Here is a 14,391-nt window from a genome sequence, read left to right as displayed (position 1 = left end):
ATGAAGAAACCTTCAGATCAGCGAAATTTGACCCAGCAGATCTTGTGAACATGGATGGGTGAATTTTTTTCCAATTTTTCCTTTGTCTATGTTTGTTTTCCTTATTTGTCTGTCTGTGTGTATAAATGGATGAGAATTTAATTTGCAGTGTTATTTTGATTTGATTTGATTTATTGTTGTCACATGTACCTAAATACAGTGAAAAGTTTTGTTTTGTGAGCAGTACAGGCAGATCATAGCAAATAAGGATTTACAGATCATAGGCTGCTTAGACAGATTGAGGTATACAAAATTACAACTGCACAGAGCATGCACTAAGGCAAGGTCAACATTAGATTGAAATTAGAGAGGTGCATTCAGCAGTCTAATAACAGCAGGGAAGAAGCTGTTCTTGAACCTGTTGCTGTGTGTGTTCAAGCTTCTGTATCTTCTGCTTGAATGACGATGTTGCAGGAGAGCATTACCAGGGTGGGAGGGGTCTTTGATGATGTTGGCCGCCTTTCAATGGCAGTGAGAAATGTAGATGGAGTCCATGGACGGGAGTGTGGCTTCCATGATGGTCTGGGCTGTATACAGTTTCTTACAGACCTGGGCAGAGCAGTTGCTGTACCAAGCTGTTATGCACCCAGACAGAATGCTTTCTATGGTGCATCTGTAAAAGTATGGATACGCCGAATTTTCTAAGCCACCTGAGGAAGAAGAGGCGTTGTTGTGTCTATTTGACTGTCGCATCTGCGCGGGGGGTCCAGGGCAGGTGGTCAGTTATTGTCACTCTGAGGAACTTGATGCTCTTGACCTTCTCCACCTCAGCTCTGTTGATGTAGATGGGGATGGGTCCTCCTCCTTTCTTCCTGAAGCCAATTATCAATTCTTTTGTTTTGAGAGAGAAGTTGCTATCATTACACCACAACACCAAGCCCTCTGTATCCTTTCTGTATTCTGACTCATCGTTATTTCATATCTGGCCTACCACGGTGGTGTCATCAGCAAACCTGCAGTTGGCATTCATTCGGAATTTGGCTACACAGTCGCTGATGATTTGGAACTTTTTATCTGTAACTAGAGGCTAATTACTCATAATAACTAAAAACTTTAAGAGCTCAAACCTGGGTCTGAAAGTCAGGTAACGTGAGAAATTTTGTGTGCTTATTTTAAATTCTTTAACTTTCCTGATGACTCCAGGAATAGCTGGGCCTGATTTCCAGCACAGAAACCCAGTGAGGCATAACAAGGTAAATGTTACGTGCCATCAATGCTTATCTGAAAACGAATGCTGTGTTTTCACATGAAGTCGCTAAGGGATAGGAAATAGAAGAGAACCAGGAGGTTTGAGGACCATCAGAGGTAATGGTGCAGGAGCAGGGAGAGGTGTCACTGATGGGTCCACCAGATCCACTTTGATCAGCAACCACACCCTGCCTGCTCTTCCTCTGAGTCTTACTGGCCCTATTCCCTAGTTTGCTGTTAGTCAATTCACCTTTGCTTTGGTTCCCATACCCCCTGCCAAGCTCGTTTAAATTCTCCCGAGTGACACCAGCTCTCCCTGGAACCTGTGAGATTTAACCTTATTCAACAACCCACCATGCAGTACCTTGTGAAAGGCCTTGGTAAATCCATGTAGACAATGTGTATTACTCTGCCCTCATATATTTTTTTGGTCACCCCTTCAAAGATTTCAACCATATTCATGAAACACGATTTCCTACACACAAACCATGCTGACGATGCCAAATGAGTTCTTGCCTTTCTAAATGCCTGTAGATCCCTATCTATGCACCTCCTGATGCCGACTCACTGACCTGCAGGAGCAGCAGGCTCGCAGCACCCCGGACTGTCAGGATACAGGAAACCTACAAGGAAAGAGGGAAAACGTGTTGGCCTGAAAGTGTAATTGAAACTACACGGTTTCAAGACTCCCCTCCCCAGCATACACCTAGCAAATGTCCAAAGTTTTGAAAACAAAATGGATGAACTCAGATCTAGACTTATCTACCAGAGGGAACTGGGAGACTATTGTATGGTCTGCTTCACGGACACTTGGCTCAGCCCTGCCATTCCCGACTGTGCCCTGCAAGCTGACAGGTTCTCCATACTTCGCATGGACCACAACTTATCCTCAGGCAAGGCAAAGAGCGGTGAGGTATGCTTCCTGATTAACACTTTCTGGTGCTCGGACGTAGCGACCCTGGCAAGCCGTTGCTCCCCAGACCTAGAATACCTTGCAGTAAAATGCTGTCCCTACCACCTACTATGAGAGTTCACCTCGGCCATCCTGACAACAATCTATATACCACCCCATGTGGATGAGAAGAATGCCCAAGACAAGATTTACGCTGCCACAAATACACTAGAGATTAAGATAACAAGGTGTAGAGCTGGATGAACACAACAGGCCAAGCAGCATCAGAGGAGCAGAAAGGCTGACGTTTCGGGTCTGGACCCTTCATCAGAAATGAGGGAGGGAAAGGGGACTCTGAAATAAATAGGGATGGGGGTGAGGTGATAGAAGGTAGATCGTGGAGCAGATAGGTGGGAGAAAAGATGGACAGGTCAAAGAGGCTGGGATGAAGCCAGTGAAGATGAGTGTAGGTAAGGAGTTGGGATGGGGGTTGGTCAGTGAGGAGGGAAGGCCTGGAGCTGTCAACGTCCAGGCCTGAATCCTCCGATTGAAGAAAAATGTCCAGGCTCTAGGAAGCAACCATCCTGGGCATCAACTGAGTAGAAATGCAGGTCACCAGATTTCTCAGTGCAGCAGCAACAGAATCTGAGGCCCCAGGCTTTTGGCCTCAATTAGCAGCAGAAACAGCGGCAGCTCCTCCCAGGACAGGAGGTGTTCCCACTTCACTCTCTGACTGATGCAGGCAGCAAGCAGACAACATGCTCTCAATGCTCGTCCCTCTATAGGGACCCTACAGGAAAACAAACATCTACTCTTTCAAACAAAAGGTGAAATCAGAAACAAACATAGACCCCTCCCAACAATGGCCGCATTAGACACTCCCGGGATAGGGACAGCGCTGGGTGACACACAGACCAAAGCCCACTCTACATTTTTGAAAGAGAAGGTAAAGCTTCATTGACTTTGTTAAACAAAAACAATGGCATAACAATAGCCACCTTCTAATCTTTGGGCATTTGACCCATGGCTATTGATGATATAAATATCTAGATCATAGAATCATAGAACTCCTACAGTGTGGAAACAGGCCCTTCAGCCCAACAAGTCCACACTGACTCTCAGAGCATCCCACCCAAACCCATCCCCCGTAACCCACCCAATCTACACATCCCTGAACACTACGGGCAATTTAGCATGGCCAATCCACCTAGTCTGCACATCTTTGGAATGTGGGAGGAAACCAGAGCACCTGGAGGAAACTCACACAGACAGATTTGTCATTGTTATTGCATTTTAAGATTTCTAGCACCTCCTTTTCTGTAGTGTAGACTGTCTTCAAGACATCACTGTTTATTTCCCCAAGTTGCCTTGCACCCGTGCCTTTCCTGACAGTAAATACTGATGAGAAATATTCATTTAGGATCTCACACATCTCTTATGGCTCTGCACATAGATGACCTTGTCAATTTTTAAGAGGGCCTAGTCTCTCCCAAATTACTCTTTTGGCCTTTATGTACTCAAAAATTTCTTTGGATTCTCCTTTACCTCATCTGCCAAAACTATCTGATATCCCTTTTTAGCCCTCCTGATTTCTCTATGTTTAAACTCATTCACACATGACTGTTTTAGCCAAACATGTGCAAACCAGGTGGAGTACTGCGAACATTGGTCTTCTGAATTTCAAAAGGATGTACTGGCGCTGGGGTGGCGGGGTGGGGTTGCTTAGGAAGTTCAGTAGGTTTATACCAGAGTTGAAAGGGTTGGCTTACGTGTAGAGATTGAATAGACTGGGACAATGCTGATTGGAATTTAGAAGAATGAGGGGGGAGTGTATAGAAACAGATAAAATTAAGAAGGGAACAGATAAGATAGAAGGAGGGAGGTTGTTTCCACTGGTGGGTAAAAAGAGAACAAGGGCATAGCCTTCAAAATAACAGGAAGCAGTTTTAGGACTGAGTTGAGGAGGAACTTCTTCACACAAAAGCTTGTCAATCTGTGGAATTCCCTGCCCAGTGAAGCAGTTGAGGACTTTTATTCAAGCAAAAACCGGATAGGGCAGGGAGAGGGCCAAAGGATTTTCCCTGAATCTGGCTTTGATGTGAAAACACAATCATTTCCTTAATGTTCAGCTCAGATTGGAAGACAGATCAATAACACACTCTAACTTTTACAGTAAAAAGCAATATTTTTATACATTTTGTGTTACAATGATCATACACAATGTGGCCCTACCCTTTCAAATTAACCTGTCTGGGTCTCACCATCATATTACTTCAGTGCCCCATCTACAAACATGCATTTCACATCTGGCCTCTTTAATGACTCTTTCTTAACTTGACCCTGTCTCTCCTCTTTCTGCTTCATGAGGGAGATACAATCATGTGTTTTTCCTTCCTGATTCGCAAAGCTTGCTGGGTTCTCTCTATTATCTTTAACCACTTCCATGTACTTGTCTCCTGGCAACAGTGCAGCTTCCCATTTGGCTCACCAAACTGTCTGTAACACCCGTCAGTTTGCCTGCATCCAATAGCTGGACTATATCACATGGAGTGTGTAAACTGTTGTTGAGACCTAGGTAGCACATCAGATGGCTCGAACACATGAGTGCTGTCCCATCATGACTGGATCTATTTTACCTGCATGGTATCCCACAGGCCGGAGCTTGTCTCCGTGTCTCTGTAACACTACTGCAGACTGATTGCCATTGCTGTCACTGCAAAAAAGATGAAAGGGCTTTTTCAGGTCCAGGAGTCCTAGGACCGGTGCGGAGGCAAGTGTCTGCCTGATTTTGACAAAGTTTATGTCTTGCTCAGGTCCCCATTCAAATTTCTCTGAGCTAGCTCACCATCCTTTGGTAAGGTTTTGTAAGGGCCTGGCTAGTTCACTGTAATTTTTTCGAAAGTTCCTGCAGTAATTAAATAGTCCTAAAATGTGTCTTACCCCTTTAACAGTAACTGTTTTTTTCACCTCCAGTATTGTAGTTTTTCTTTTCCAGTGCAATGCTACAGCTGCCTTGTGTTACTATCTCTTGCCATTGGCAACCAGCTGGAGATTACTCTGCATCTGTTTAAATCCTTGTCCCTGCTTCGTGATGTCGGAACCAGCAGTTTTCACATTTGATGATCTCACTGGGACAATTTCTGGCAAAAGCCAGTCTTTATTGCACATGTAACACACTCCTTTCTTTTGTGACCCATCGGCTCCCTGTTGGTGTGTGTTCCCCTGTAACAACTGCTGCTAGTTTCTTAATATTCCTTTCGTTACTTTCTGTGTTCATAGCTGGATTGTGTACTTCCTTAATTTGTGTTTTTTGTATCCTCCAGTTCTGTATCCACAGATTACTTCACCCAGTAACAGTAAAATAACATCACACATGGACTCAAAATTTCTAAGAAAGCATCCATCCATTCCACATCAAGCAGAAAGGGTTAATTAGTACTCTATTATGAAAAAAAGGGAGAGGGGCATAAACTCTTGCAAATAATTACATCATCTGTCGCTTGTCTTCCAGCAAAATACTGTTTTACTTTAGGAAAAAGCCCACTCTGTTAAATTTGCTTTTCCTAATTCCTTTATCAGCTTCCTCAGATGTTAGAACATACCATCAGAATTTTGTTTGAAGAGAATTGCATTTCCAAGATTCCAAATTTCCTATTTTTTTTGCATTCTCTCACACCAAAATACCTTTACAATGAGTAAATCTTATCATCCAGAATTATAGATTCACTCTTGTGTTAGAACAGTATTTGGAAGTTCATTCTGGCCAGAAAGTGAAATTCCAAACATGGTAATTTCTGTAATTAAAATTTTATCCAAGTCCAAACACAATACGGAGCCAATTATAAAAGGTAAACTTTTACCAAGTTTTACGAATCAACCTTTTAAATCAAGATTTCATCGCAGACTTCTGCTATGCACAACCACTGATTGTTTCTTAAACTGATGTTACATTAACCATACATGTTCCCTATTGGCTTACACATGGCACATATCACACTTTTAAATCACCAAACATTCCTAAAATGCAAACTAACTTCAAAGTATCCCCAGACCTGGAGCTCCAGGGAACAAACACACAAATGCACAAGATGACATTTAGCAAACAACAAAGGTGTATTCAAGGCCTTGGAGATAGTAAGGACTGTAGATGCTGGATAAATGTGGATGTCCATAAGTGTGGAGCTGGAAAAGCACAGCAGGTCGGACAGCATTCAAGGAACAAGGAAGTCAACGTTTCAGGCCAAAACCCTCCATCAGGACTAGGGAAGGGCAGGGGAACCCAGAAATAAATGGGGGATTAGGGCTGGGGAAGGAAAGTAGGAGAGATGGAGATAGATGGATGCAGGTAGAGGGTTATTGTGGTTGGTCAGTGGGAAGGGTCACGTGGATAGGTGAGTTGGAAGATAGACATGTTAGGGGAGGGATGATGTTGAAACTGGTGCAATCAATATTCAGGCCATTGGGCTGTAAGTTCCCAAGGCAAAATATAAGGTGTTGTTCCTCCAGGTTATGTTTGGCCTCACTCCAACAGTGGAGGAGGCCAAGGATGGACATGTCACCAGGAGAGTGGGAGGGGGAGTTAAAGTGGATGGCAAACAGAAGGTCGGATTGGTTGGTGCATGCAGAACCAAATCACAAAGAGTTAACCCTCTACAAGGTTCAATGAACTAGCATTACACAGAAATTCAGTCTTTGTCTCTTTTTCACTTATGAACACTACAGCTATTTTAGCTTGTTTCTGTGCTATTAGTGTTGTGCTTAAATAGAGCCACAATGATGATTAACCCTTTGGTCCCTTTCTCTTTCTTTGACCAAGCCACCAAGCTTTCTGTTCTGATTCAGTTCTCTCACTATCCCAAAAGCCCTCTGACATGTCCTTAATTAAGGTTTTATGTTTCTTGAACACATTCTGTAGAATGGACTGGTCTGGGCCCCAGCAAGGTTTTTTTTAAGTCCTTTTCTGCCATTCTCCCAGACTGCCTCCCAACTGTATCTGCTGCTTCTATTTACTATTTTTCTTGCTTGAGGATTTTCAACCACTTATTAAGCTCTCTTTTGGGCCCGGGGTCTCTGCCTCACTTTTTCTCACGCACTTTCAAGTCCAAGGCTTATCACCTCACCTATTTTTACGTGCTTTTGCACCAGGCACTCCCTGCTACCACACCTGTAATTCTGCCTTCTCCTGGTCGTTCCAATTAAAAGAGCTTTCTCAGCCCTCAGTCATAGAAGCTTCTCACTCACCGAGTGCCACGCAACCTCAAAGGGTGGTAAATAAATATACTCACACAAATCGTGGCCCAGGGTATGCTGGCTGCAAGCTGAGGCTCCTGGCTGCCTCGCCAATTTGTAAGAGTGAGATTCCCCGAACAGAAACAAAGGCTCAGGTGGCAGACAGGATAGAGGCAAGCAGTGGACTTTTATTCAAGCAAAAACCGGATAGTGCAGGGAGAGGGCCAAAAGATCTTCCCTGTATCCTGCTTTGACATGAAAACACAATCGTTTCCTTAATCTTCAGCTCAGATCGGAAGACAGATCAATGACACACTCTGATGTTACAGCAGAAAGCAGTATTTTTATACATTTTGTGTTACAATGATTATACACCACGTGGTTACAGTACCCTCCCCTTCCCTTCTGTGGGACCAATCTTGTAATACACCTGATCAATGATGGACATTCCCATGGTCAGCCCGAGGTTCTTAGTCTTTTTATGATATTTAACAATTATTGTAATCTCTAGACATTGGGAGCATTTTATGTTGCATTCCAAAGTTACTGGCTGTCCTGTTTCGGTCATGTTTATTTCTAAGGACTGCTTGAATTCTATTGTCCATTGTACTGGCTATCTCTCATCAAATCACATTACCCCTTTATATTATTAAAAAAGTTGATTTACAAAAAAGTTGATTTATAAAAACTTGTAATATTAATAATAACTATAATTTTTATAATTATTTCTATTGTTGACATTTTTTTTGATAATCAGACAAGAAATGCCAGGCATCTCTTTCATGAGTTGCAATATGTTGAAATCTATCTCTGTGATTATTTAAAGAACCTTTAACTAGAGTTTATTAACATTGTAAATAGTTTCAAAGAGACAGCTAATTTCTGCAAGATAACTTTAGCTTCTGTTTTTATAGCTGAACACATCCTTTGTGAGACGAGAATTAATTACTTATTGCAGTGATGTTTCAAAGTTTTTGAGTTACAATTTCATTATTTCTTCTCTGTTTCGTTACAAACGTTCAACATGTACATCCTTGGATGTTTCTTGTAACTTGTTGTTTAGATAATGTTCCCTTATGTCTTGGAAAGGCACTTCCTCAAATACATCATTTTTTTTCACTTATGCTAAAGCAAGCCTTTTTAAAAGTCTGACCATTTTTGTGTTGTTAAAAACAGGCAATTACATCAGGCTTTTAAATTCTGGCCATTTTATGTCTCTCAAAAACAGGCAGCTCCAAAAAAGGTCAATTTTGACAGTAGCAGGCAAGAACTTTCAAAAGTTGATTGAGGCCGTAAGTTTGCAGGTAAAGGGACGGCTGGAAAGTGGGAAGCTTTCAAAAATGAGATAACGAGAATCCAGAGACAGTATGTTCCTACTAGAGTGAAGGGCAAGGCTGGTAGGTGTAGGGAATGCTGGATGGCTCGAGAAATTGAGGATTTGGTGGAGGAGAGAAAGAAGGAAGCATATGTCAAATACAGACACAGGGATCAAGTGAATTCCTAGAAGAGTGTGAGTATACTTAAGAGGGAAATCAGGAGTGCAGAAAGGGGACATGAGATAGCTTTGACAACTAGGGTTAAGGAGAATCCAAAGGGATTCTACAAATACATTAGCAGCTAAAGGGTAACTAGGCAGACAATAGAGCCCCTTAAAGATCAGCAAGGCAACCTATTTGTGGAACTCAGGAGATGGGGGAGATACTAAATGAGTAATTTGCATCAGTTTTTATGGAGAAGGGTATAGAAAATATAAAACGTGGGGAAATAAATAGCAACATCTTGAAAAATGTCCACATTTCAGAGGAGGATTGCTGGATGTCTTAAAACTCATAAAGATGGATAAATTCCCGGGACCTGATTAGGTGTACCCGAGGAGTCTGCAGGAAGCAAGGAAAGAGATTGCTGGGCCCCTTGCTGAGATATCTGCATCGTCGATAGCCAAAGGTGAGGTGCTGGAAGACTGGAGGTTGGCAAATGTGGTGCCACTATTTAAGAAAGTTGGTAAGGAAAAGCCAGGGAACAATAGAATGGTGAGCCTCACATCTGTGATGGGCAAGTTGTTAGAGGGAATCCTGATGGACAGGGTTTACATCTATTTGGAAAGGCAAGAACTGATTAGGGATAGTCAGCATGGCTTTGTGCATGGGAAATCATGTCTCACTAACTTGATTGAGTTTTTTTGAAGAAGTAACAAAGGGGATTGATGAGGGCAGAGCAGTGGACGTGATCTATATGGACTTCAGTAAGGTGTTCAACAAGGTTCCTCATGGTAGACAGGTTAGCAGGGTTAGACCACATGAAATACAGGGAGAAGGTAGGAGTCAGGGAGTGGTGGTGGAGGGTTGCTTTTCAAACTGGAGGCCTGTGACCAGTGGCATGCCGCAAGGATCGGTGCTGTGTATACTGCTTTTTTTCATTTATATAAATGACTTGGATGTGAACATAGGAGGTATGATTTGTAAGTTTACAGATGACACCAAAATTGGAGCTGTAGTGGACAGTGAAGAAGGTTACCTTGGAGTACAATGGGATCTTGATCAGGTGGGCCAATGGGCCGAGGAGTGGCAGGTGGAGCTAAATTTAGTTAAATGTGAGGTGCTACATTTTGGAAAGGCACATCAGGGCACTTAATGCCCTGGAGACTGTTGCTGAACAAAGAGCCCTTGGACTGCAGGTTCATTGTTCCTTGAAAGTGGAGTTGCAGGTAGATAGTGTAGTGAAGAAGGCATTTGGAAAGCTTCCCTTTATTGGTCAGTGCATTGAGTACAGGAGTTGGGAGGCCATGTTGTGGCTATACAGGACATTGGTGAAGCCACTTTTGGAATACTGCATGCAATTCTGGTTGCCCTGCTATAGGAAGGATGTTGTGATACTTGAAATGGTTCAGAAGAAATTTACAAGGATATTGCCAGGGTTGGAGGGTTTGAGCTACAGGGAGAGGTTGAACAGACTGGGGCTATTTTCCCTGGAGCATCGGAGTCTGAGGGGTGACTTTATAGAGGTTTATAAAATCATGAGGGGCATGGATAGGATAAATAGGCAAGGTCTCTTCCCTGGGGTGGGGGTGTCCAAACTAGAGGGCATAGGTTTTTGAGAAGATCTGTAGCTCGGGTTGTGGATGAGGTTTTAGACATGTTCGCTGTTTGGTTGCAAATGTGTCATCACCATACTGGGTAACATAGTCAGTGTGCCGCTGGTGAGGCATCTGTGTTCTGTCCCGCTGGTTAGTTATATGCCTCGGTTTGCTGGGTTGGTTGGTATTACTTCTGGTTCTGTTTTTCAGTGGTTTGTACACGGAGTCTAATTCAATATGTTTGTTGGTGAAGTCACAGTTGGAATACCAGGCCTCCAGGAATTCCCTGGTATATCTCTGTGTGGCTTGTGCGATTATGGATGTGTTGTCCCAGTCACATTTGTGTCTTTCTGTGTGTAGTGAGACAAGTGAGAATTGGTCGTGTCTCTTGGTAGCTAGCTGGTGTTCATGTATCCTTATTGCCAGCTTTCTTCTGGGTTGGGGGCCTATGTAGAGTTTCTCACAGTCCTTGCATGATATTTTGTATATTACAGCGGTTTTGCTGGTTTTGGGTATGGGATCATTAACGTTTGTCAATTGCTGTCGCAGGGTGGCTGTTGGTTTGTGGGTTACTCTGATACCTAGGGGTCTGGGTAGTCTTGTGGTCATCTCTGAAATGTGCTTGATGTACAGTAGGGTGATTAGTGAGTTTGGTCATGTTGTTTCTTCCTGTTGTAAATGGAAAAGCTCTGGGTAAAATTGATGCACAGAGAGATCTGGGTGTTCAAGTCCATTGTACCCTGAAGGTGGCAACGCAGGTGGATAGAGTGGTCAAGAAGGCATATGGCATGTTTTCATTCATCGGACGGGACATTGAGTACAAGAGTTGGCAGGTCATGTTACAGTTGTATAGGACTTTGGTTTGACCACATTTGGAATACTGTGTGCAGTTCTGGTCGCCACATTACCAAAAGGATGTGGATGCTTTGGAGAGGGTGCAGAGGAGGTTCACCAGGATGTTGCCTGGTGTGGAGGGCACCAGCTATGAAGAGAGGTCGAGTAGATTAGGATTATTTACATTAGAAAGATGGAGGTTGAGGGGGGACCTGTTTGAGGTCTACAAAATCATGAGAGGTATAGACAGGGTGGATAGCAAGAAGCTTTTTCCCCAGAGGGGGGGACTCAATTACTAGGGGTCACGATTTCAAGGTGAGAGGGGAAAAGTTTAAGGGAGATATGCGTGGAAAGTTCTTTACGCAGAGGGTGGTGGGTGCCTGGAACGCGTTGCCAGTGGAGGCGGTAGAGGCGGGCACAATAGCGTCATTTAAGATGTATCTAGACAGTTACATGAATGGGCAGGGAGCAGAGGGATACAGATCCTTGGAAAATAGGTGACAGGTTTAGATAGAGGATCTGGATCGGCGCAGGATTGAAGGGCCAAAGGGCCTGTTCCTGTGCTGTAATTTTCTTTGTTCTTTGTGGTCTGTCTCAGAGGTAACAGCGGATTGTGCTTTTCAGATATCCATTCCTTTTGAAGACTCCGTTTTCGTGCTCCAGTTGCGGTTTGCGTAGTTCCGGGTTGCTGCAATGTGTTGTGGCTCATTTAGATAGTGTCCTGATGCAGCTCCGTTTGTGGGCATTGGGCTAGTTGCTGGTGTAATTGAGTATCTGGTCCGTATGTGTGGTCTTTCTATATACGCTGGTCTGCAGTTCCCCGTTGTTTTTGTGTTCTACCATAGTGACCAGGAAGGGTAGTCGGATGTTGTTATCTTCTCCTTTTGTGAAATTTATCCCGGTGAGGATGTTGTTTATGTGTCGGGGGGTTTCTTCTAGTTTTGTAAGTTTAATAATCACCAAGGTGTCATCTACACATCGGACCCAAAGTTTGGGTTGTATAGTAGGGAGCGCTGTCCATTCTAACCTTTGCATTACTGCTTCTGCAATCAGTCCTGATATTGGGGATCCCATTGGTGATCCATTGATTTGTTTGTTTATGCTGTATAGAGGGCAGAGGTTTAAGATGAGAGGGGAAAGATATAAAAGGGTCCCAAGGGGTAACTTTTCCATGCAGAGGATGGTGTGTGTATGGAATGAGCTGCCAGAGGAAGTAGTGGAGGCTGGTACAATTAACACATTTAAAAGGCATCTGGATGAGGATATGAATAAGAAGGGTTTAGAGGAATGTGGGCCAAATGCTGGCAAATGGGAATAGATTTATATGGGATATCTGGTTGGCACGGACATGCTGGACCAATGAGTTTGCTTATGTGCTCATATCTCTATGACTCTACGTGATTATATTATCCAAACCTATCATTACATGCTGGCATTTAATGTTGTGAAGACATATTTGTTGTTCCAGGAAACCTATCTTTCTATCCGTAACAGTCCCTTTTATTGCCTGTACTATCTATTTTACCTTTCAGTCCCTCTTATTGGTCTTTGGCAAATGCCCAAGCAGGCAAAATACAGTGTCTATGCCCAAGGTTATAAGTGGGATGACTTTAAACTCTCTCACCAGGTGAGTTCTTGTCACCAAAAGCCATTGTTTATTAATTCTTGCAAAGTCATAACCTCCAGCATAATTAATTACATAATTACATTTTGATTGGCCTGAGCTAAATATGAATTAAGGACGTTGGACATTAACTAATGTCATCTCCCATGATTTCCTGACTGGTTCCTCAATTTGTCAGTTATCAATGGTTCCATCCTCCTCATCACATTTTTTATTGTGATTTTGCTCAGAAAAATGTTTTGTTTTTTTTCAGTCTATGAATTCTGACTCAATTGTTAATGTGTTGAGCTTATTTCTCAAATCCTAACTGAATTGGTGAAGTTTCCATTAAATCAGTCATTCCTTTCATAAACAGTTTATTTTCCTCTGGTTTGATTCTGATGGAAATACTTTTCAAGACAGTTTATCTTCTTTGTATGCCGTAACAAAAAGATCAGAAAGGATTTCAAATTCTACAGATTGTTATAAAGTCCATCAGATCAATTCCAATATAAAGGTTACATTTAGTCAATACCATACTTTCATTTTTTGAGGGGTTGTCTCTCCTACCAAGGATTAGGGTTAGAGTTATTTGACCTTTGAAATAAACAGTTTCAAATCTATATTAGCTGTCTACATTTGACACACACTTCAAAGGATTCACTACATCGTATCCACAGGTCCCTACAATTGGATTTGAGCAGTTTCTGAATAAAACTGATGAATAAAACTGGGAACAGGCTGTTCCTCAGTCTTTGAGGATTGCCTGATATTTCAGGATCTGCACTTTCTGGCAGCTGAGTTCTGTATATGCCTAATACCACAGGTACCAATTTGTGGTAGATGTTATCATACAGGATTTTGCCTATGTCTTTTGAAACCAATCCATTTTGCAGTCCTGCGTCGTTCTTGGACAAGCGTGGAGGGATGCACTTAACAGCCAGTTTTGGTCTATTCCTTATTTCATTATCTATGTGCTTTCCAGGGCACCTTTGAACTAGCTCCAATCCTTTCTCTGGATCAATGGCCAATCGACCCAATACAGTGCACCATTGATGGAGAATCCCACCAGTCACCGATGTGTTTGATACTTATATAACAATGCCTCGAACTCCCATTTACTCTCCGTTACACTGCTCACTGATTGTTCCATCCGCCACCGCCGGGTTCCCCACTTCCGGGACAGAGAACGCCATCGCTGCCGTTGCCACCGCCTCCATTTCCAATGCCAACACCACAGACACTGAAGACGCGCCTACCGTCACCGCCGACCCCGCTCTGCCCACGGCGCTCCACCCATCACCAACGCGGACGCAACTCCAACCACCGCCGGCGCAACTCCGCCCACAGCCGACGCCGACGTCGCTCCGCCCACTGCCTCCACAGCCAGCAGCTCCAGAGGAGACAGCAGCACCCAGCCCTGCCGAGTCTTCACCATCCCCCCAGACCTCCCCCTTTCTGAGGACGAACGGTCAGTCCTCAGTAAAGGGCTCACCTTTGTCCCCCTCCACCCACACATCAACGAATACCGCT

At 43.4% G+C, this 14,391-nt stretch overlaps 1 pseudogene; it reads right to left on the bottom strand.

The window, feature by feature from the left end:
• Window positions 1-14,391, bottom strand: part of LOC109926014 — a 33,997-nt pseudogene that overhangs the window by 6,071 nt on the left and 13,535 nt on the right.

The sequence above is a fragment of the Rhincodon typus genome, chromosome 35 (genome assembly GCF_021869965.1).
Source record: "Rhincodon typus isolate 14 chromosome 35, sRhiTyp1.1, whole genome shotgun sequence".
In the NCBI taxonomy this organism is placed as follows: Eukaryota; Metazoa; Chordata; class Chondrichthyes; order Orectolobiformes; family Rhincodontidae; genus Rhincodon; species Rhincodon typus.
Note: the sequence above shows the minus strand (reverse complement) of the source record. Positions and strands in the feature narration are given on the sequence as shown.